Source organism: Vanacampus margaritifer, chromosome 12 (assembly GCF_051991255.1).
Source record: "Vanacampus margaritifer isolate UIUO_Vmar chromosome 12, RoL_Vmar_1.0, whole genome shotgun sequence".
NCBI lineage: Eukaryota > Metazoa > Chordata > Actinopteri > Syngnathiformes > Syngnathidae > Vanacampus > Vanacampus margaritifer.
The window spans coordinates 17,869,781-17,893,683 of record NC_135443.1 but is presented as its reverse complement, the minus strand read 5'-3'; the positions used below and the strand labels follow the sequence as shown (position 1 = coordinate 17,893,683).

General features: G+C 43.6%; 2 long non-coding RNA genes across 11 annotated transcripts in view; both read left to right on the top strand.

The window, feature by feature from the left end:
* Positions 1 to 13,662, top strand: part of LOC144061819 (uncharacterized) — a 125,797-nt gene extending 112,135 nt beyond the window's left edge. Inside the window, exons 4-5 of the long non-coding RNA XR_013296278.1 lie at positions 12,404 to 12,478; positions 12,568 to 13,662. This is a non-coding gene — a long non-coding RNA (uncharacterized LOC144061819). The remainder of the gene's footprint in view (positions 1 to 12,403; positions 12,479 to 12,567) is intronic.
* A 3,200-nt stretch (positions 13,663 to 16,862) lies between these two features.
* LOC144061265 (uncharacterized) lies at positions 16,863 to 23,878 on the top strand. 10 transcript variants are annotated; one of them, XR_013296137.1, is made up of 8 exons: positions 16,869 to 16,990; positions 19,807 to 19,849; positions 20,443 to 20,517; positions 21,073 to 21,118; positions 21,719 to 21,810; positions 21,961 to 22,073; positions 23,122 to 23,392; positions 23,473 to 23,878. It is a non-coding gene; the product is annotated as an uncharacterized LOC144061265 (long non-coding RNA). The 10 variants fall into 10 exon arrangements; XR_013296144.1 differs by lacking the exon at positions 20,443 to 20,517 and having other exon boundaries at positions 16,863 to 16,990; XR_013296139.1 differs by having other exon boundaries at positions 16,863 to 16,990; positions 20,316 to 21,118.
* The last annotated feature ends 25 nt before the right edge of the window (positions 23,879 to 23,903 follow it).

The window sequence follows — 23,903 nt, the reverse complement described above, 5'->3', positions numbered from 1 at the left end:
TGATCGGCCAACGTGATGCCCACAGGGTTTGTGTCTAATAAACCTCTCCCTTAAAAAGAGATCTGATGCGTGGCGGTACAGGTGTCCGATGAAGGTGTCAGAAAGTGCACGGACACAGAGGCATCTCTGTGGGCTGAGTGAACTGGGGCAGTAACAAACCCATTACGAATGGGATGGTTGTGCAGACGGCCGGAAAATGTTGCGTTGGCGTGGAGCGCGACGTTAAGTCTCCCCGCCCATGACAAATGCATGGACACAGAGGCGTCTCTGTGGGCTGGGAGATTTGGGGCAATAACTAACCCATTATGAATGGGATGGGATGGCAGAAGGCCGGAAAATGTTGCAAAAGATGGTGAACTATGCCCGAGCAGGCCGAAACCAGAGGAAACTCTGGTGGAGGCCCGCAGCGGTCCTGTCGTTGTACCGCTGGTAACGAGCTTGATCGGCCAACGTGATTCCCACAGGGTGTGTGTCTAATAAACCTCTCCCTGAAAAAGAGATCTGTTGCGTGGCGGTACAGGTGTCCGACGAAGGTGTCAGAAAGTGCACGGACACAGAGGCGTCTCTGTGGGCTGAGTTAACTGTGGCAGTAACAAACCCATTACGAATGGGATGGTTTGGCAGATGGCCGGAAAATGTTGCGCCGGTGTGGAGCGGGACGTTAAAAGTCTCCCCTGCCCATGGAAAATGCATGGACACAGAGGCGTCTCTGTGGGCTGGGAGATTTGGGGCAATAACTAACCCATTATGAATGGGATGGGATGGCAGAAGGCCGGAAAATGTTGCAAAAGATTCTGAACTATGCCCGAGCAGGGCGAACTCAGAGGAAACTCTGGTGGAGGCCTGCAGCGGTCCTGTCGTTGTACCGTTGGTAACGAGCTTGATCGGCCATCGTGATGCCCACAGGGTGTGTGTCTAATAAACCTCTCCCTGAAAAAGAGATCTGTTGCGTGGCGGTACAGGTGTCCGACGAAGGTGTCAGAAAATGCACAGACTTAGAGGCGTCTCTTTGGGCTGAGTGAACTGGGGCAGTAACAAACCCATTACGAATGGGATGGTTTGGCAGACGGCCGGAAAATGTTGCGCCGGCGTGGAGCGGGACGTTTAAAAGTCTCCCCGCCCATTAAAAAATGCATGGACACAGAGGCGTCTCTGTGGGCTGGGAGATTTGGGGCAATAACTAACCCATTATGATTGGGATGGGATGGCAGAAGGCCGGAAAATGTTGCAAAAGATGGTGTACTATGCCCGAGCAGGGCGAACCCAGAGGAAACTCTGGTGGAGGCCCGCAGCGGTCCTGTCGTTGTACCGCTGGTAATGAGCTTGGTCGGCCAACGTGATGCCCACAGGGTGTATGTCTAATAAACCTATCCCTGAAAAAGAGATCTGTTGCGTGGCGGTACAGGTGTCCGACGAAGGTGTCAGAAAGTGCACGGACACAGAGGGCTGAGTGAACTGGGGCAGTGACAAACCCATTATGAATGGGATGGGATGGCAGAAGGCCGGAAAATGTTGCAAAAGATGGTGAACTATGCCCGAGCAGGGCGAACCCAGAGGAAATTCTGGTTGAGGTCGCAGCGGTCCTGTCGTTGTACCGCTGGTAACGAGCTTGATCGGCCAACGTGATGCCCACAGGGGTGTGTGTCTAATAAACCTCTCCCTGAAAAAGAGATCTGTTGCGTGGCGGTACAGGTGTCCAACGAAGGTGTCAGAAAGTGCACGGACATAGAGGCGTCTCTGTGGGCTGAGTGAACTGGGGCAGTAACAAACCCATTTTGAACGGGATGGTTTGGCAGACGGCCAGAAAATATTGCGCCGGTGTGGAGCGGGACGTTAAAAGTCTCCCCTGCCCATGGAAAATGCATGGACACAGAGGCGTCTCTGTGGGCTGGGAGATTTGGGGCAATAACTAACCCATTATGAATGGGATGGGATGGCAGAAGGCCGGAAAATGTTGCCAAAGATGGTGAACTATGCCCCAGCAGGGCGAACCCAGAGGAAACTCTGGTGGAGGCCCGCAGCGGTCCTGTCGTTGTACCGCTGGTAACAAGCTTGATCGGCCAACGTGATTCCCACAGGGTGTGTGTCTAATTAACCTCTCCCTGAAAAAGAGATCTGTTGCGTGGCGGAACAGGTGTCCGACGAAGTTGTCAGAAAGTGCACGGACACAGAGGCGTCTCTGTGGGCTGAGTGAACTGTGGCAGTAACAAACCCATTACGAATGGGATGGTTTGGCAGATGGCCGGAAAATGTTGCGCCGGTGTGGAGCGGGACGTTTAAAAGTCTCCCCGCCCATTAAAAAATGCATGGACACAGAGGCGTCTCTGTGGGCTGGGAGATTTGGGGCAATAACTAACGCATTATGATTGGGATGGGATGGCAGAAGGCCGGAAAATGTTGCAAAAGATATGGTGTACTATGCCCGAGCAGGGCGAACCCAGAGGAAACTCTGGTGGAGGCCCTCAGCGGTCCTGTCGTTGTACCGCTGGTAATGAGCTTGGTCGGCCAACGTGATGCCCACACGGTGTGTGTCTAATAAACCTCTCCCTGAAAAAGAGATCTGTTGCGTGGCGGTACAGGTGTCCGACGAAGGTGTCAGAAAGTGCACGGACACAGAGGCGTCTCTGTTGGCTGAGGGAACTTGGGCAGTAACAAACGCATTACGAATGGGATGGTTTGGCAGACGGCCGGAAAATGTTGCGCCGGCGTGGAGCGGGACGTTAAAAGTCTCCCCGCACATGGAAAATGCATGGACACAGAGGCGTCTCTGTGGGCTGGGAGATTTGGGTCAATAACTAACCAATTATGAATGGGATGGGATGGCAGAAGGCCGGAAAATGTTGCAAAAGATGGTGAACTATGCCCGAGCAGGGCTAACCCAGAGGAAACTCTGGTGCAGGCCCGCAGCGGTCCTGTCGTTGTACCGCTGGTAACGAGCCTGATCGGCCAACGTGATGCCCACAGGGTGTATGTCTAATAAACCTCTCCCTGAAAAAGAGATCTGTTGCGTGGCGGTACAGGTGTCCGACGAAGGTGTCAGAAAGTGCACGGACACAGAGGGCTGAGTGAACTGGGGCAGTGACAAACCCATTATGAATGGGATGGGATGGCAGAAGGCTGGAAAATGTTGCAAAAGATGGTGAACTATGCCCGAGCAGGGCGAACCCAGAGGAAACTCTGGTGGAGGCCGCAGCGGTCCTGTCGTTGTACCGCTGGTAACGAGCTTGATCGGCCAACGTGATGCCCACAGGGGTGTGTGTCTAATAAACCTCTCCCTGAAAAAGAGATCTGTTGTGTGGCGGTACAGGTGTCCGACGAAGGTGTCAGAAAGTGCACGGACACAGAGGCGTTTCTGTGGGCTGAGTGAACTGGGGCAGTAACAAACCCATTACGAATGGGATGGTTTGGCAGACGGCCGGAAAATGTTGCGCCGGCGTGGAGAGGGACGTTAAAAGTCTCCCCGCCCATGGAAAATGCATGGACACAGAGGCGTCTCTGTGGGCTGGGAAATTTGGGGCAATAACTAACCCATTATGAATGGGATGGGATGGCAGAAGGCCGGAAAATGTTGCAAAAGATGGTGAACTATGCCCGAGCAGGGCGAACCCAGAGGAAACTCTGGTGGAGTAGCGCAGCGGTCCTGTCGTTGTACCGCTGGTAACGAGCTTGATCGGCCAACGTGATGCCCACAGGGTGTGTGTCTAATAAACCTCTCCCTGAAAAAGAGATCTGTTGCGTGGCGGTACAGGTGTCCGACGAAGGTGTCAGAAAGTGCACAGACACAGAGGCGTCTCTCTGGGCTGAGTGAACTGGGGCAGTAACAAACCCATTACGAATGGGATGGTTTGGCAGACGGCCGGAAAATGTTGCGCCGGCTTGGAGCGGGACGTTAAAAGTCTCCCCGCACATGGAAAATGCATGGACACAGAGGTGTCTCTGTTGGCTGTGAGATTTGGGGCAATAACTAACCCATTATGATGAATGGGATGTGATGGCAGAAGGCCGGAAAATGTTGCAAAAGATGGTGAACTATCCCCGAGCAGGCCGAACCCAGAGGAAACTCTGGTGGAGGCCCGCAGCGGTCCTGTCGTTGTACCGCTGGTAACAAGCTTGATCGGCCAACGTGATTCCCACAGGGTGTGTGTCTAATAAACCTCTCCCTGAAAAAGAGATCTGTTGCGTGGCAGTACAGGTGTCCGACGAAGATGTCAGAAAGTGCACGGACACAGAGGCGTCTCTGTGGGCTGAGTGAACTGGGGCAATAACTAACCCATTATTAATGGGATGGGATGGCAGAAAAATGGAAAATGTTGCAAAAGATGGTGAACTATGCCCGAGCAGGGCGAACCCAGAGGAAACTCTGGTGGAGGCCCGCAGCGGTCCTGTCGTTGTACCGCTGGTAACGAGCTTGATCGGCCAACGTGATGCCCACAGGGTGTGTGTCTAATAAACCTCTCCCTGAAAAAGAGATCTGTTGCGTGGCGGTACAGGTGTCCGATGAAGGTGTCAGAAAGTGCACGGACATAGAGGCGTCTCTGTGGGCTGAGTGAACTGGGGCAGTAACAAACCCATTATGAACGGGATGGTTTGGCAGACGGCCAGAAAATATTGCTCCGGCGTGGAGCGGGACGTTAAAAGTCTCTCCCCTGCCCATCGAAAATGCATGGACACAGAGGTGTCTCTGTTGGCTGGGAGATTTGGGGCAATAACTAACCCATTATGAATGGGATGGGATGGCAGAAGGCCGGAAAATGTTGCAAAAGATGGTGAACTATGCCCCAGCAGGGCGAACCCAGAGGAAACTCTGGTGGAGGCCCGCAGCGGTCCTGTCGTTGTACCGCTGGTAACAAGCTTGATCGGCCAACGTGATTCCCACAGGGTGTGTGTCTAATAAACCTCTCCCTGAGAAAGAGATCTGTTGCGTGGCGGTACAGGTGTCCGACGAAGGTGTCAGAAAGTGCACGGACACAGAGGGCTGAGTGAACTGGGGCAGTGACAAACTCATTACGAATGGGATGGTTTGGCAGACGGCCGGAAAATGTTGCTTCGGCGTGGAGCAGGATGTTAAGTCTCCCCTGCCCATGGAAAATGCATGGACACAAAGGCGTCACTGTGGGCTGGGAGATTTGGGGCAATAACTAACCCATTATGAATCTGATGTGATGGCAGAAGGCCGGAAAATGTTGCAAAAGATGGTGAACTATGCCCGAGCAGGGCGAACCCAGAGGAAACTCTGGTGGAGGCCCGCAGCGGTCCTGTCGTTGTACCGCTGGTAATGAGCTGATCGGCCAACGTGATGCCCACAGGGTGTGTGTCTAATAAACCTCTCCCTGAAAAAGAGATCTGTTGCGTGGCGGTACAGGTGTCCGACGAAGGTGTCAGAAAGTGCACGGACACAGAGGCGTCTCTGTGGGCTGAGTCAACTGGGGCAGTAACAAACCCATTACGAATGGGATGGTTTGGCAGGCGGCCGGAAAATGTTGCGCCGGCGTGGAGCGGGACATTAAAAGTCTCCCCTGCCCATGGAAAATGCATGGACACATAGGCGTCTCTGTGGGTTGGGAGATTTGGGGCAGTAACTAACCCATTATGAATGGGATGGGATGGCAGAAGGCAGGAAAATGTTGCAAAAGATGGTGAACTATGCCCGAGCAGGGCGAACCCAGAGGAAACTCTGGTGGAGGCCCTCAGCGGTCCTGTCGTTGTACCGCTGGTAACTAGCTTGATCGGCCAACGTGATGCCCACAGGGTGTGTGTCTAATAAACCTCTCCCTGAAAAAGAGATCTGTTGCGTGGCGGTACAGGTGTCCGACGAAGGTGTCAGAAAGTGCACGGACACAGAGGCGTCTCTGTGGGATGAGTGAACTGTGGCAGTAACAAACCCATTACGAATGGGATGGTTTGGCAGACGGCCAAAAAATGTTGTGCCGGCGTGGAGCGGGACGTTAAAAGTCTCCCCGCACATTGAAAATGCATGGACACAGAGGCGTCTCTGTGGGCTGGGAGATTTGGGGCAATAACTAACCCATTATGAATGGGATGGGATGGCAGAAGACCTGAAAATGTTGCAAAAGATGCTGAACTATTCCCGAGCAAGGCGAACCCAGAGGAAACTCTGGTGGAGGCCCGCAGCGGTCCTGTCGTTGTACCGCTGGTAATGAGCTTGATCGGCCAACGTGATGCCCACACGGTGTGTGTCTAATAAACCTCTCCCTGAAAAAGAGATCTGTTGCGTGGCGGTACAGGTGTCCGACGAAGGTGTCAGAAAGTGCACGGACACAGAGGCGTCTCTGTGGGCTGAGGGAACTGGGGCAGTAACAAACGCATTACGAATGGGATGGTTTGGCAGACGGCCGGAAAATGTTGCGCCGGCGTGGAGCGGGACGTTAAAAGTCTCCCCGCACATGGAAAATGCATGGACACAGAGACGTCTCTGTGGGCTGGGAGATTCGGTTAAATAACTAACCCATTATGAATGGGATGGGATGGCAGAAGGCCGGAAAATGTTGCAAAAGATGGTGAACTATGCCCGAGCAGGGAGAACCCAGAGGAAAATCTGGTGGAGGCCCGCAGCGGTCCTGTCGTTGTACCGCTGGTCACGAGCTTGATCGGCCAACGTGATGCCCACATGTTGTGTGTCTAATAAACTTCTCCCTGAAAAAGAGATCTGTTGCGTGGCGGTACAGGTGTCCGATGAAGGTGTCAGAAAGTGTACGGACACAGAGGCGTCTCTGTGGGCTGAGTGAACTGGGGCAGTAACAAACCCATTACGAATGGGATGGTTCTGCAGACGGCCGGAAAATGTTGCGCCGGCGTGGAGCGGGACGTTAAAAGTCTCCCCGCCCATGGAAAATTCATGGACACAGAGGCGTCTCTGTGAAATGGGAGATTTGGGGCAATAACTAACCCATTGTGAATGGGATGGCAGAAGGCCGTAAAATGTTGCAAAAGATAGTGAACTATGCCCGAGCAGGGCGAACCCAGAGGAAACTCTAGTGGAGGCCCGCAGCGGTCCTGTCGTTGTACCGCTGGTAACGAGCTTGATCGGCCAACGTGATGCCCAAAGGGTGTGTGTCTAATAAACTTCTCCCTGAAAAAGAGATCTCTTGCGTGGCGGTACAGGTGTCCGATGAAGGTGTCAGAAAGTGCACGGACACAGAGGTGTCTCTGTGGGCAGAGTGAACTGGGGCAGTAACAAACCCATTACGAATGGGATGGTTGTGCAGACGGCCGGAAAATGTTGCGCCGGCGTGGAGCGGGACGTTAAAAGTCTCCCCGCCCATGGAAAATGCATGGACACAGAGGCGTCTCTGTGGGCTGGGAGATTTGGGGCAATAACTAACCCATTATGAATGGGATCGGGTGGCAGAAGGCCGGAAAATGTTGCAAAAGATGGTGAACTATGCCCGAGCAGGGCGAACCCAGAGGAAACTCTGGTGGAGGCCCGCAGCGGTCCTGTCGTTGTACTGCTGGTAACGAGCTTGATCGGCCAACGTGATGCCCGCAGGGTGTGTGTCTAATAAACCTCTCCCTGAAAAAGAGATATGTTGCGTGGTGGTACAGGTGTCCGACGAAGTTTCAGAAAGTGCACGGACACAGAGGCGTCTCTGTGGGCTTAGTGAACTGGGGCAGTAACAAACCCATTACGAACGGGATGGTTTGGCAGACGGCCGTAAAATGTTGCGCCTGCGTGGAGCGGGATGTTAAAAGTCTCCCCGCCCATGGAAAATGCATGGACACAGAGGCGTCTCTGTGGGCTGAGTGAACTGGGGCAGTAACTAACCCATTATGAATGGAATGGGATGGGAGAAGGCTGAAAAATGTTGCAAAAGATGGTGAACTATGCCCGAGCAGGGCGAACCCAGAGGAAACTCTGATTCGAGGCCCGCAGCGGTCTTGTCATTGTACCGCTGGTAACGAGCTTGATCGGCCAACGTGATGCCCACACGGTGTGTGTCTAATAAACTTCTCCCTGAAAAAGAGATCTGTTGCTTGGCGGTACAGGTGTCAGAAAGTGCACGGACACAGAGGCGTCTCTGTGGGCTGAGTGAACTGGGGCAGTAACAAACCCATTACGAATGGGATGGTTTGGCAGACGGACGGAAAATGTTGCGCCATTAAAAGTCTCCCCCTCCCATGGAAAATGCATGGACACAGAGGCATCTCTGTGGACTGGGAGATTTGGGGCAATAAATAACCCATTATGAATGGGATGGGATGGCAGAAGGCTGGAAAATATGGCGCCGGCGTGGTGCTGGGCGTTTAGTCTCCCTGCCCTCAGAAAGTGCCCAGACGCAGAGTAGTTTCTGTGGGCTGACAGATTTGGGACAGTACCTCGGATAAGGAGGCGTTTATGTGGGCTCCAAGAACTGGGGCGGTTACTAACCCATTACGAATGGGATGGTATGACAGAAGGTCGGCAAATGTTGCAAAAGATGGTGAACTTTGCCCGAGCAGGGCGAACCCAGAGGAAACTCTGGTGGAGGCCCGCAGCGGTCCTGTCGTTGTACCGCTGGTAACGAGCTTGATCGGCCAACGTGATGCCCACAGGGTGTGTGTCTAATAAACCTCTCCCTGAAAAAGAGATCTGTTGCGTGGCAGTACAGGTGTCCGATGAAGGTGACAGAAATTGCACGGGCACAGAGGCGTCTCTGTGGGCTGAGTGAACTGGGGCAGTAACAAACCCATTACGAATGGGATGGTTTGGCAGACGGCTGGAAAATGTTGCGCCGGCGTGGAGCGTTTCGTTTGTCTTCCGGCCCGCCAAAAGTGCCGGGATACAGAGGCATCTCTGTGCCAAGAGAACAAGGTGTTAAACCATTGCGAATGGAATGGATCAGCAGACGGACGGAAAATGTAATGTCGGCGTGGGGCTAGGCGGAGGCCGGGTGTTTAAAGTTTCCCCGCCAAAAAATGCCCAGTTACCGAGGTATCTCTATTGGCTGAGAGACTGGGGCGGTACCTAACCCATTACAAATGGGATGAGATGGCAGAAGGCCTAAAAATGTTGCGCTGTGGTGTGGCTGGGCGTTAAGTCTCCCCACCTGAGTAATATGCCCAGATACAGAGGCCAACGCAGCGTCCAAGAGAACAGTCTCTGATTTATTTTTTTTATTTTTTTTGGGAGAGCTCAGTATTGATCATTTGACATGTCATCATCATTGTTCTCCCTTTTTTTTTTTTGTGTATGTGGATGTGTGTTTGTGCGTGTGCGTGTGCGCGTGCGTGCGTGCGTGTAAAAAAAAAAATCCCATACCGTTCACCTAAACCGAACACTTCAAAATCCAGCCAGGAGACCCGAAGAGGGACCAAAGAAAAGAAAGAAAAGCGAAGCCCAGCACCGACCAGACACACCCACCGGGCTACTAACCAGAGTCCTTCACCAACCCCAGAGACATCTAAATTCCAACGAATCAGGGAGACCTCAAGGGCCCAAAGGAGAAACTGAGGAAAGGTAGAAAGGACAGACGAAGCAGAGTGAGATCCACAGACACCAGCCTCCACCGATTCAATGACCTGAGGGAGAAACAGATTGTGTCTGAGTTTCGATAGATGCTGGTGTGGTGGATCTGGCATGCATGAAAATCTCCACCAAAGAGGGGAGCCGTCGACCCCCGCCAGGACAGAGCAAGCGCAACACCTCAGGGCCCCCTAGGCCGCGACAGCGCCAAAGGATGACCCCCGGTCCCCGCAGGGGCCACCGGCCGGAGAGCAAACCCAGGAGCAGGAGCGCCCCCCACCCCAACGCGGCCCGCGCCACCAACCCAACGCAGCAGAACGGGCAGGCCCACCAGGCACCCCACCGGCCCACAACCCCCGCTCCCCCCGTGACCGAGTTTGTTTATTTTTCCAGTTAACAAGAATTGGTTTTTTTGCGATAGTAAGGGCTACAAGTGTAGATTGAAATTGTTTATGTGGTAAGTCAGTTGTTGTTAGGTCACCTAGCAAACACAAATTTGGAGATAAAGGTATCCTGCAGTCCAAGATAGCGGAAAGTTTTTCTAAGACTTTAGTCTAGAAATACATAACCGGAGTGCATAACCATAAAGCATGAAAATAAGTGTCTGTAGTTTTTTGTAAACACTGGAGACAAATGTCGGAGTCAGAGAGTCACATTTTCTTCATCATATATTGAGTAATGTATGTTCTATGGATAATTTTATATTAGTTCATTAGTTATTCATTTTAAATGCAATTTCACAAACTTGAATCCAAAAGTCAGATTCCGGAGCTATAGTCAAGTCTGTCTCCCATTTTAAGATGGGTAAAGACATTTTATCCGTATATGAAAGTAACGTATATATTTTTGAAAGTTTTTTTGTTGTTGTCGGAGAAAGCTTGGTAATATCTTTAGCTAAAACAGGCGGTTGGAGCGTACCCTGAAGTGTTGTAATTTGTTTCTTTATCATATTTTTAACTTGCAGATAATGTAAAAAATTTCTGTTTGTTATTTTGTATTTTTGGAGCAAGGATGTATATGATATAAACATATTATCTTAGAAGAGATGGTGGAGATGTGTAATTCCTTTCTGCTCCCACACACCTAAATAAAACGATTGGTTGTTAATTCGAAAGTCAGGGTTATGCCATAGGGGAGAAAGCCCACAGGGCTCCACTTGGGCTTTTGTAATTTCTAATGCCTTCCACCAAGCAGTCAGGGTGGCGGAAATCATTGGGTTTTTAAAACAATTATGTCACTTAATTTATGTTGTAATAAAGAGTAAATCTAGAAGTCTGAGGTTATTACAATCCTTCTGTTCTAGTTCCAGCCAACAGTTAGTATCTCTGTTGGGTTGTGCCCATAGAACGATATATTGTAGCTGGTTGGCTATATAGTAGTACATAAAATTCGGTGCCTCTAGACCACCTTTGGATTTACTTTTCTGAAGAGTAGATAGACTAATCTTTGCTTTTTTTTTATTCCAGTAAAATTTTGTAACGGCTGAGTCTAACAACTGGAACCATTTAGCCGTAGGTTTAAATGGAATCATTGAGAAAAAATAGTTTATTTTAGGTAAAACTTTCATTTTAATGGTGGCTATTCGTGCTATTAAAGAAATAGGAAGATTATTCCAGCGTTCCAAGTCACTATGAATGTTATCCAGAAGTGGAGAAAAGTTTAAATGAATTAAATCAGTTAATTTAGGTGAGATTTTTATGCCTAAGTATTTTAAATTAGCTATAGGAAATGAGTAGTGTGGGTCCTGGCTTGCAGGGTTCCATGAATTTTCTGTAATAGGTAGAAGTGTTGATTTTGTCCAGTTAATAGAATAATCTGATAACTGTGAGAATTTAGTTAAGTTAAATACTTCCCCTAACGAAATCGCTGGGTTTTCTAAATAGAGTAAAATTTCATCGGCATATAGATTAATTTTATGTTCTGTTACTTGAAGACATTTAATATTTTCAATTTGTGTTTTTACTGTTTTTGAATTTACTTATAGACATATCAATGTGATATAATCATGAGTATTTAAAATAATACAGTGGGGTGGTGATTTTGTGAACTTTATTTGATCTTCGTACCCTCAATGCTGTTGGAGGGGGAATGTGCATGATGTTGTCAGAGTCTCTTGTCATTAGAGACTAAAAGTCTGGGATCAGATCCTGATTGCATTTGTTCCCCCAGTCAAGAAGGGGAACTGTATGTAAATGTCTGTTTACTAATAACATTACACCTTTGTTTAACCTGGAATCAACATGTCTGTATGTAAACGTCTGCTTACTAACAACATTACACCTTTGTTCAATCTAGGAGATGACATGTCTGCCCTTTGTTCAATCAAGAGCCGGGAGGAGGAACCTTTTATCTTTTGAGTATAAATGAGTCGATGTTCTGTAGACTGGTACACACTTGGGGGCTTCACTTTGCATTCAGATGTGGGTGTCCTGACTGTGTCTTTAGAAGCTTCTAAATAAAACCTTGCAAGGAAAACTTCATCAGATTCTGAATACAATTATTTGGACACGCAAAGATTACACTTAATATAGTAATCAAAATTTTCCTTCAAAATGGTGACGCCCCGACGTGGACGTATTGAGACGTTTTTTCAACAGCTGTGATTGCTCCTGAACACCGGATTTCTAAAGCGCAAAAATATTAACAAGGTGAGTGGACATTTTATCCACGTAGAGAAATTCTGGTTGTTTAGGATCAATACAGTTGCATTTCGTCTGTGCTAAGTTGTATTTGGGATCTGTGAACAAGTTAGGGGGGTTAAAGTAGTATTTGTTACGGAGGGACGCGAAAGTCCTCGATTTGAAATGACATGAATACAAAAATATAGCTAAGACTTTGGTCTTTCATCTGGTATACATTTTGTATTGATTCCAATAAATATATAAAAATATAAAAAGTGATACAACTTAGCCCCAATCTCCCCTACATGTGCTTTCTCTTTAGGAAATGATAACGATGGAGACCGGAAATATGTTTCCCTCTTACACAATGTCAGCCAGAGTCATCCAGAATTAAAAGGTGACTTCAACGAGCAAGTGACCCCTCCAAGGAACAATCCAACTGTAAAGTGAAATTGTCATCTGTCTTTGTAATTGATTGATCTGCAGAGCCCCTGAGGAAAGTGTGCAACCCTGGCCAAGAGCGAGACAAGAAGGTCACCTCTGTGCGGAGAGGACACGTACGCAGGAGGGGTCCTGCCGGCCACAGCTGCAGCAAAAATGCCTGTCAACAATGAGCACTGCCAACATTCAGCCACCATCTGTTTCTGATGCTTATCCTGCACAGGGTCATGGGTGAATTACTGTCGGGTCTATCATCACTGCCAGGAGGTGTGATTTGCCATCCAATCGCAAATTGTCGGAACATCATCCACACTCACAATCACAGTCATACCCGAGCTTTTGATGCAACTCCTTGCTGAGATGCCTAACAAGTAAGACTTCGCCGATTATGTTGCAACACTGCTGTCAGTTTACGCTAAATATTCAGAAATTGGTGACTTCATGTTTATGCTGTAGCCTTAACTGAAGACAGAGTAAACATAAGAAAACTATCACTGTAAAAACAGTGGCATAATTAATATGTTAGTGAAAGTTTGAAGAAGTTCAGCTTTAACCGCAGTATTTGCAAAAGTTGCACAGTAATCTGTGACTGTGATTTATCATTCATTTTCTACACTATTTCCCTTCTTGAGGGTCATAGGTGAGCTAGAGTTTATCCCAGCTAGCTTCAGGTAAGAGGCGGGTACATCAGTGTCTGCAATTTATACACAAGTACAACTTTCATCCATTTTCTTAACTACTTATTCCTCACAAGGGTTGCGGGGGTGCTGGAGCCTATCCCAGTTGGGTTCGGGCAGAACACTCTAGAAAGAGAATTGCTGAACCAATTGAACCAAAAACCAACCAACCAACCAATAAAAAGATTACAAATTGAATTGTTGACCAACTTTTTAAAAAAACAATTCAAGTGGTAACACATGTTTGAATTAAGTTCATCCCAAGTGAATATATTAAGTTGAATGTTAATCCAAAGTGAATATACTAAGTTTAAAGGTGCATTGTGCAGTTTATAAAGGTAATGTTAAAGCTTTTTCTACATCATGCATGCTCCACCAATGCCCAGATGAGTACGAAGAGCCCTGACTGTTTTACTCTGACTACACCTATCAGCTTTTATCTTCCCTTTATAGTAGAGTGTGCGGACCCTCACACGCCACAGTTTATTTGGGGAGGGGAGGGGCGGAGTTTTTCTTATCTCATTTGAAGTCATGTCTTCATTTGTCAACTGTGGCTGTCGCTTTAAGATCGCGCACGTACTCGCACGCGCACTATGGACGAGCCTGACACAGATGCTGCAGTTACGCTTTGGACCAGAGGTGGCAGTCGCTGGTTAGGACCGATATATCCCGCCATTTCTTTTTTTGTTTACTTCAGTGTCAGCGAAAGAAATTGATACTATCCAAACAAACCTTGGCACTCGCCCAAAAAAAAGAAGCCGGAAGTTTTCTGCTGACGAAGAAAATGTTATTCAATGTTTGAAGCAATTTAGTAGTTTTTGTGATTTTTTTTTTTTTTATTATTATTATTCATTATAATAAATGTTTTCCCCTACTGTGTTATTTTAATTTTATTTGTTTCTACTGTGTGTATTTTTTGTGAATATTTTATGTAATATTTTTGTATTTTTTCCAATATTTTTGTAGCATAGAATATTACATGTTTTTGTCTGGATTTGTTTCCCATAAATGTGTCTAATGTTTTTTTTGTCAAACATATTTGTATTTTTGACTGATTTGTATTTTTTTGTAATATTTTGATAGAATAGTTTTGAATTATTTGTCTTGTTTTTGTATTTACTGTACATACTTCTAATATGTGTGTATTTATCATCTAATATTTGTTATTATTACTAATATTTATAATAACTGTTTTAAAATAAAATTAATAGTAAAATTATTATTAAATGTAATTTAAATTTAAATTAATGTAAATGTTGGGCAAGCCCCCTCTTTGTCCATTTTTAGAACTAGTCTCAAAAAACACATTTTTATTCTTTCACTTTTGATTCAGCATGAGACTTAACTTGAACAACCGGGCCCAAAACAAGATAACAGTGTCGTTAAAGTTAACCGTTGGTTAAATCTACTTAACCAGTGGTTAACGCTATAACTGAGTTTGAACAACCGGGCCCTTGTGTATTTGAACTATCTCATTGCATGCATGTTTTTATTACATTTTAACATTATTCTCAAAGTACTGTCTTTTGTGTAGTAAAGTGTTTTTGTTTCCCTTGACAGCATTTTTTGGCCAGTAAAAAGTATGCGTGTCACAAAGGAAGTTGAATCATTTTGTGACTCATGCAGGCTAATCAATAAAAGCTGAATATTCTGTTGAGTCGAGTTGGTTTGGTCATGTTTGTCATTTCTGTCCCAAAAAAACTAATGTGAGTTTAATATTTTTGTGTGTGTGTGTTCAAAATATACAGAAGTAATAACAAAAATCGCAATAATCCTTACTGGGCATTCTTGGTTATTTTAACCACTGTTTAACCTCTAAGCGCCGGTTAAATTATTAACCCACCGTTAACTAACCGACCCTTAAATATGCGTTGTTCAAAACATAGCTAGTCACGCTGTTAGTTAACTGTGCTGTTTACGGCACTGGTTAGCACAGTTAATCCCACAATTCCTTTTTTTGTTTACTTCCCGGTCGGCGAAAGGAATCGATACTATCCAAACGACCAACCAAACAAACGTAATTCAATCAATGATTAAAGCAAGTTTTTGTGAAATAATGATTATTTTTTAATTCATTATACTTTTTTTTCTAGTGTGCATTTTTAGTGAATATTTTGTGTAATATTTTTGTAGCATAGAAAATTGCATGTTTGCGTTTGATTTTGTTTCTCATATTTTTGTCCAGTTTTTTTTTGTCTAACGAAATTGTATTTCTGACTGATTTGTATTTTTTGTGTAATATTTTTGATAGAATTGCTTTTATTTGTCTTGTTTTTCTTTTTACATACTTCTAATATGTGTGTATTTTTTCATATAATACTTTTAATGAATACTAATATTTGTAATTACTGTTTTAAATTACAATGAATAACAAAGTATTATATTAAATTTAAATGTAACGTAAATAATTAGCCGCTATTCACAGTGTTGTCTGTTTGATTATTGAGGTGAAAGCAAACAAGAAGCATTACAGGTAACCTCTCTTTGGAATCACCTCCCACTAAATGTTGGGCAATCCTGTCCATTTTTAGAACTTGTCTTAAAAAACACATTTTTATTCTTTCTCTTTTGACTCAGCATGAGACTTAGCATTGTATTACTGCTAAGCGGTAGTGTGTGTGTAACTCTTCAAAATAATCACCAATGTCAAAGCCAATACCTCGATAGACTCTCTTTTTCTTGCCCTCAACGGGCATCATGAAGGCAGCATTAGCCACGAACACAGAGTTAACCACACTGTTAAAAAGTTAGCGGCGGTCCATAGGTTAACAGCCGGTTAAAGTTAACAGAGTTTTGAACAACAAGATAACAGTGCCATTAATGTTAACGGTCAGTTAAATCTACGTAACCAGTGGTTAAAGACATAACCGAGTTTTGAACAAGCAGGCCCTGGTGTTTAAACTTTACATGAGCAATTCTGTTTTGTTTTGTTTCAATCATTTGATTGTTACTACTGAAGGAATTGTATGATTACTATTTTAAGTGTAATCTTTGCGTGTTCAAAATCATTGTATCCGAGATCTGATGAACAAGGTTCCTTGCAAGGATTTATTTAAAAGCTTCCAAAGACACGTTAGGACACCACATCTGAATGCAACGTGATGACCCCAAGAGTGTGACAATTGTATGAACATCGACTCATTTATACAAAAAAGGTTCCTCCTCCTGGCTCTTGATTGAACAAAGGGCAGACATGTCATCTCCTAGTGACCAAATGTGTGATGTTATTAGCAAGCAGACGTGATGTTATTAGTAAGCAGACATTTACATACAGTTCCCCTTCTTGACTGGGGGAGAAATGCAATTAGGATCTAACCCCAGACTTTTAGTCTCTAATGCCAAAAGGCTCTAAATAACATCATGCACATTCCTATCTTCAATAGCTTTGAGGGTGAGAGGATAAAATAAAGTTCACAAAATCATTACTCCACTGTATTCTTTTTAAACACTCATGATTATATCACATTGATATGCCTATAAGTAAATTCAAAAACAGTAAAACATCAAATTGAAAATATTAAATGTCTTCACTACTCATGACCTTTCCAAGTCAGTTAATGAGCAACTTAAGTAAACAGCAGTGGCAAGAGGTGTGTCAGTGTGACGTAGCGCTGACGATGATACAAAAACTAGGAGAAACACAGTTTTTGCAGTGCTGCGTCCCGAAAACCTGAAGGATCTGCAAACATGTCTGCAGGCCAATTTCAATCGCTGGAGTCAACTCTGGAGACGTACATTCCAGAAGCGGAGCTGAAAGAGGTCAAACGCATCTTGTTTGGCAAGGAGACCAAGTGAGTTGAAATAGTTTGCTGCTCTCATTTACTTTTGCAATCTTTTGCCTCTTCTGTTTGTGGTCAGTTACTGATTCGGATGAATGAAGAGGGCTTTGCTTCGTTTGATCATTGTGCCACATGGTGATCTTTACCCTTTTGTGCTAGACTAAACAGCTTGTTTTGCACAAGGCAAACACGAAAGTTCTGCACAGTGTATTTGTATAGTGAAGCTTAGCTGTTAGCACTATTGCTAATCATCCCAGTATACTCTATTTCAGTATTGGCTCAGGTTGTCTGTAAACACTTGTAACTGATGTTGTATTGGCAATCTGATATCATCTGAGTTGATAGCAGAGTTGGACAGAGTAGCCAAAGTTTTTTACTCGGGTAAGAGTAGAGTTACTTCAAAATAACATTACTCAAGTAAAAGTAATGCCTTGGTCAGACTACAAGAAAATAGCCCGATTTTGGCCCGACTGACGTGTCGCGGACAAACGGGGCATGTTGTGAACGATTTTGAGGTGTCTTGACGTGCGTGACACGTTCAACGATTGGTCGCCTGTTGTCTGGGACGATTCACGACCATCACGACGAAAGTCACAACGATTTTTTGCTCGTCTTGTAGCACAAAAAAAAACATGACGTTAAACTATTGGAAGAGATGTGATAGACGTGTTTTGAGTCCAGGCCATTAACAAAATCTAGTGTCCCGCTCCGCCCGGACTCGAGCTGTAGCTTGCCGGCAGCTAGCTCCATCGCAGAAGCGACCCTCCAGCCGCGTCTCGCTTCTCTTGGTGGTCAAAAGGCAGCTTCCCCGTGTCCCCGCCGCCAATGCAGCCTCATGGGATGAGTTTGACGCCAATAGCAAAAAGCTAATATCGCATTTGGCTCAGGCGCTCTTGGACCATTCTTCAGATACAATAAACAAGGAAAGAGGTGTTTTCCTGACAAATGCTACTTTAGACATTGGAGCGTCGTAAAGGTAATGAGTGATTATAGCTACAAATTATTTTTGTTATAAGTGCATTTAGTGGGATTCAAATCTATGGCAAATTGCACATGTTTAAACAGATTTAAAAGTTGTAAAACAGAATATAATCTATTGGAAGATTTTTGTGGTATATTTTTAATGTTCAATATAGATGTCATAATATTAAAATTGGAGGCCCTGCAAAAGTCCTTGGTGACAAGTCGCACTTCTCTCCAAAGAATGTGTGTGTGTGTGTGTGTGTGTGTGTGTGTGTGTGTGTGTGTGTGTGTGTGTGTGTGTGTGTGTGTGTGTGTGTGTGTGTGCGTGTGTGTGTGTGTGTGTGTGTGTGTGTGTGTGTGTGTGTGTGTGTGTGTGTGTGTGTGCGTGTGTGTGTGCGTGTGTGCGCAGGAGCGCTCGTGTGTGGGCAGTGGATGGGGGGAAAAAAATTTGGGGGGGGGGGGGACTGGCCAAGTTTTTTTTTTTTTTTTACACCGTGGCCTCTCAGCATGGTGTTACGTCACTGGACATACCTACGTCGTCGTCCTTTTGGTTTTGCAGCATTGATCAATAGCGAGAGGGAGCGAAACGTCAATCACACACTAACAAGCACGTTCTAGCTCGTTTTTTCCCTTTTTTTATTTATTTAAATGTTTATTTATTTATTTATTTATTTATTTCTCTCCTGGATATATATATGGCCATATACATATACAAAAAAACTTACTTGACTGTTCTTTTTTTTCTTTCATAAAAGCTTTACTACTATTAATGACATGTTTGTTTGTTTTAAGAAAAAAAAAACACCTGACGTGGAATTCGAGACGGTCAATTGTATGGAGGTAAATATGGTGCAATGGAGGTAAATATGGTGCAAAACTAACTTGTAAAAAAAGTCTAAATTTGTATCTGTAAAAGTCATGATTTGTACCTGTAAAAAAAATGTGTACCTGTAAAAAAAAAAATTGTATCTGTAATAAAAATTTGTACCTGTAAAAAAAAATGTGTATCTGTAAAAACAAATTTGTACCTGTACAAAAATAAATTTGTACCTGTACTGAAAGTGTAAATTTGTATCTGTAAAAGTTGTGATTTGTACTTGTAGAAATGACAACTTGTAGTCTAAGAAGTCGCCACGAGGTGTCACAAGTGTTTTTTCTGCTGCTTTCCAGTGACGTGAGTTTTGCACCAAATGTACCGCGACGTATGGGGCAAATTGATTTGTACTTGTAGAGCGCCGTGATTTGTACTCGTAGAGAAGGGGGAGGGCTCTGGTGCAATGGATGGTTGTTTTGAGCAATCAAGTGAGAAGGATTTGAGCAGACTGAAGCGCAAACTCATTGGTTTAGCGAACGACGGTGGCGGGACTCGCGGAAGGATACAAGCAGGACACATCGTCGCCAACCACATACAATTAAGAAGACTACAGTCTCTTTTGGTTTCTGGTATTACAAGCTAAGTATTATGTTACTTCATCATTCTTTCAAATATTGCTGTTTTTATGATTAGCATCACATATTTCGCTTTCTAGCTAGCTGGCATTTGATTTCATGCTAAAGCAGTCTAGTCGTTATCGTCATTTCTGGCGCAACGGACTTAATTGCATCTCATGCTTTGGAATACTGTGGCTATATGACAACAATGAACAACTAAACTACTTCATTATATGCCAAGAATGGTGCAGTGCGCTGCTCCCCTGTGTTGGTTAAAATTGTTATTTCTTGTATTAAGTTAGCTGGCTAAGAAACGAATTCATGTCGCTGACATATGCGCCATTGACAGGTACTGCAGGGAAGATGCACCGAATCGATGTTATGTATGTACACGTTTGACTCCATAGTGTACTTTATCTTGTTTTGCCTTCTAGAAAAATGACCGATCAGAGCAACAGCTCTTCGCTGCAGCAGCAGGTGAGCGGAATATCGCTACTGTCTTGACATTAATGGTTTGGTTATTATTATTATTTCTTCCTGTTTGCATAATAATGTAATCAATATTCATGCACATTACACACGACCTATACAAAGTGTCCCAAAGGTCTCTTTACAATTATAACAATTTTGAGATATTTTAAGTACCTTTTATTTTTGTGAGTTTTTTTTTTTTTAACTTAATTTAATAGACCTCTATATGGTCATCATCATTTACACCAGGCACATGAAAACGTTACTCGATTTGTTGCCATGTTTGCTGTACGTTTACCATCCATCAACACAGTATCTGAAACAAATAAATTCAATATGAATAAATACTTTATTTAATAAACACTGGTTAAAATAAAACAAATCTGGTTAAGACATCTCAACAACTGCCTTTGTAATATATTGTTTTAAAAATTGTAAACAGATGTTATGGACACCCTGTATTTCTCTCTAGGAACTGCTGCTGAATCTTTTACTGGCTCCATAACAGACTATCAGGTGCCCCTCTGGACCTGGACTATCTGCAATTTATAATTTCACAGGACATGGTTTTACTAAGTGCACTAGCTAACCAAATTCAGATCCCTCAGCAAGTGTATGAAGCCCTTACTGATGTGCATGGTCTACTCTCTGCCCAAGATGAAATGGAGCTTCATGTAACGGTTCCTGTGGGGAGAACAAAACCTGGTTGTCAAAAAATTTTGATATGTAGGGAATATGTTTCGCAGCTCCTCAGCATAGGGCTATCTGCAACGTACATTGCCAGACTTTTAGGAGTTTCTAGGTGGACGCTGCAGAAAAACATGAACAGCTGGGGTATTTCTGTTAGGGCCTTGTACAGTCAACTGACTAATGATGAGCTTGACAACCTGGTGTCGCAAACACACCTCTGCAACCCACATGCTGGGTACAGATTAATGATGGGATTGTTGCGGGCACAGGGGCATTGTGTACAGTGGCAGAGGATTCGTGAATCGATGCATAGGGTTGACACAGCAGGAATTGTGCTGAGAATGTCAGCGTTGAGGTGTTGTTCGCAGAACATATACTCTGTCCTAGGCCCAAGATCGCTGATGCATATAGACACAAACCACAAACTTATAAGGTTGGTTATGTTTTTCAAATCAAAACATATTACCTGTACATGACTTAACTATGTACAAAAAAGTCATAATACCTAATGTTTTTCTTTATCTCAAATGTCATTGAAGGTACAATATGGTGATATTTGGAGGAATCGATGGATTCTCAAGGAAGGTATAAATAATTGGATATTCCCTTTAAAGGTCTAAACTTTTTGTCATCAAATCAGGTATTTAAATTGTGATTAGTTGTTTTTTTGTTTTTGAAGACCTTCAGATTGTAGCACTAGTTTAGGATGGCTACCTCAGAAATCGGTTTAATTTTCTTTGGGAGCACTTTTGTATTTGTATTCTTCAATGGTAACATAATAGTACTGTAATACTCTTACTTACAGTCATTTTAGTTGTAAAGCTTTAATTGCACTTACAGAACAAATCAAAACTCCATCATCTGTTACCTGTGACTTTATGCTAACACTTCGCTGGCACTCTTCGTCTGAGAATTAGATTACATGTTTTCTTTTTTGACATTTTATAAAGACTAGTGCCATTACACCAATTGCATTGAGTATTATTGTTGCATTTTACCTTTTTAAATATAATCCTGTTTTAACTACTACATGACTGTTAGGGGTTATTGAAATTGTATTTGTTAAGAGCTTTGAAATTGACACTTAAAATTGATATTGTTATTGTTAACCCACTTTGATCATTTGAAAATAAAAAGTACAGTTGTTTGAAGTCATAATGGGACAATTTTATTCTTCTCACATAGATAATGTATCTTGCTGTTGCAAATAATAACAGAGCCTCCACAACCCTTGCCTTCTTCAATGAAGCTGTTGAGAAGTATGGCTTACCTCAAAGGTTAGTCAGACATCATCACCTAGCCTATCCTATCCTTAATAATGTCAATCTACCTGTTCTAACCATTGACTTGTTTTAAGGTTTTCGTTTCAGTGAAGTGTAATGCATAATTAATAGGAGTTCTCATTTTTGTTACATTTTCTTCTCAAGGGTTCGTGGTGACCATATGGGGTGGAAAATGTGGCTGTAGCCCAGCTGATGTTCTCCACAAGAGGAATCGGCGGAAACAGCTTCATTGCAGGGAAAAGTGTGCATAATCAGAGGTACTTTAGAAGACACTTCATTTTTATGGAACTACCACATTCATAACCTTGTAAGTTTACAGGGTGAGTAAAAAAAAAAGAATACGCCAAAATCAATACACAATATTAAAAAATAATAATAACAACAACACAGAAAACTTCCGGTTAGACACATGTTGTAAATACGTTCAAATTATTCTTGTTTTTGAAGTGGTTAATGTGGCCACCACCAGCAGCACGGGCAACATCTAGCTTATTTGAAAAAGAGAAAAGAGCTTAACTGAATGAAAACTTCACTTAGCAGTCGATGGCTGTGATTGGCCTGGCAGAACCTCAGTGTGTGTGATTTTATTTTTTTCTTCTTGTGGTGGTATGTTAAAGACAAAGTTTATGTTACACCACTTACATCAAATATCAATTACATGAAAGACCAAGTAACAGTTGCAATCAACATTGGCAACTTACGGTTGTCTTTACTGCCAGTGGTAGACACTAGCCACGTGTAAAACCTAAAAACTTTAAGCTATTTACAACACAAGTCCAAGCTACAGTTTTCCATTGTTTTTCATTTTTGCAATATCGCATGATTTTTAATTTTCATTTGATTTGTAGCTTTAAAGGATATCCCCTTGAGATGAAACATCTAATTTTCGAAGGTGACATTCCAACATATACAAATAGTAATAATGTACAAAATAAAGGTAAAGAATTCCGCTGTGTTCTTTTTTTAATCACTCTTACTTTCTTTCTTTTTAATTGAAATTAATGAAATATTTGTTTCATTTATGAAACTGCATTTATCATTTTAAATTACTTTTTTTGTTGATAATAGAAAAAAAACATTTGCTATTGAAACGCTTAAATTTAAAAGGATTTGGAACAATTCAAACATGCTCTCAAAAATGATTAAATAATTAATTGGATAGCCAAGTAGTTAATTAATTGTTGCACCCAGTTGCTTGTTTTTCCAAATATGATTCACTCTTTTACATGGTTTAAAAGGTTATCTATATGTCTTCTTTAATTAAAAAAAAGGGGGGGGGGGGGCACAATTACATTGACTTTACAGAATTGAACGTCTTTGGCGAGATGTCTACACAGCAGTCACTTGCCTCTACTATGCTGTGTTGCACCAAATGGAGGAAGATGATCTCCTGGACCTGTCCAGCAGTGTTCACCTTTTCTGCTGCCATTATGTCTTCATTCCTCGCTTACAAGCCCAGCTTGATGTTTTTAAAGATGGCTGGGACAGTCATCCCATGAGCAGCGAGGGAAATCGTACCCCGAACCAACTGTGGCACATGGGACTGCACTATAATTTACAAGAGTCTAATGATGTTGTAAGTACTTTTAAAAAAATTGGTAAGCAAAACTTACTTTAAACAGTAGACAATGATTATTTTTTTCATATCAACTACAGGATTTGAACATCCCCCTGATAAACTGGGAGAGTAGTGGCCTTGTGTTCAGCGACACCGACTCTTGTGTCTATGTGCCTGAAACTGACTGCCCTTTGACACCTCAAGAACTGGCTGGACTCCATGCTGCTGTGGATCCAGCAGGACCTTCTACATGCATGGGAGTAGACCATTATTTGGCTGCAGTGAACTACATGCACAGTATAAACTATGTGTAGGGTCTAGCCAAACGCTTCTGGGCTGTTATTTGTTTAAAACTGCCTGCACTAAATGACATTTTATGATTTAGTTCTATATTAAGTTTGTATTTTTTTTTTTTAATTGCTTACACTTTAAGAAAACAACCTGTTAAAAGTGGAGCACATTCATTTACAGTAAATGTATATTTAAAAAGAAACTATTCAATCAGCAAGCAGACTCTTTATTGACATTG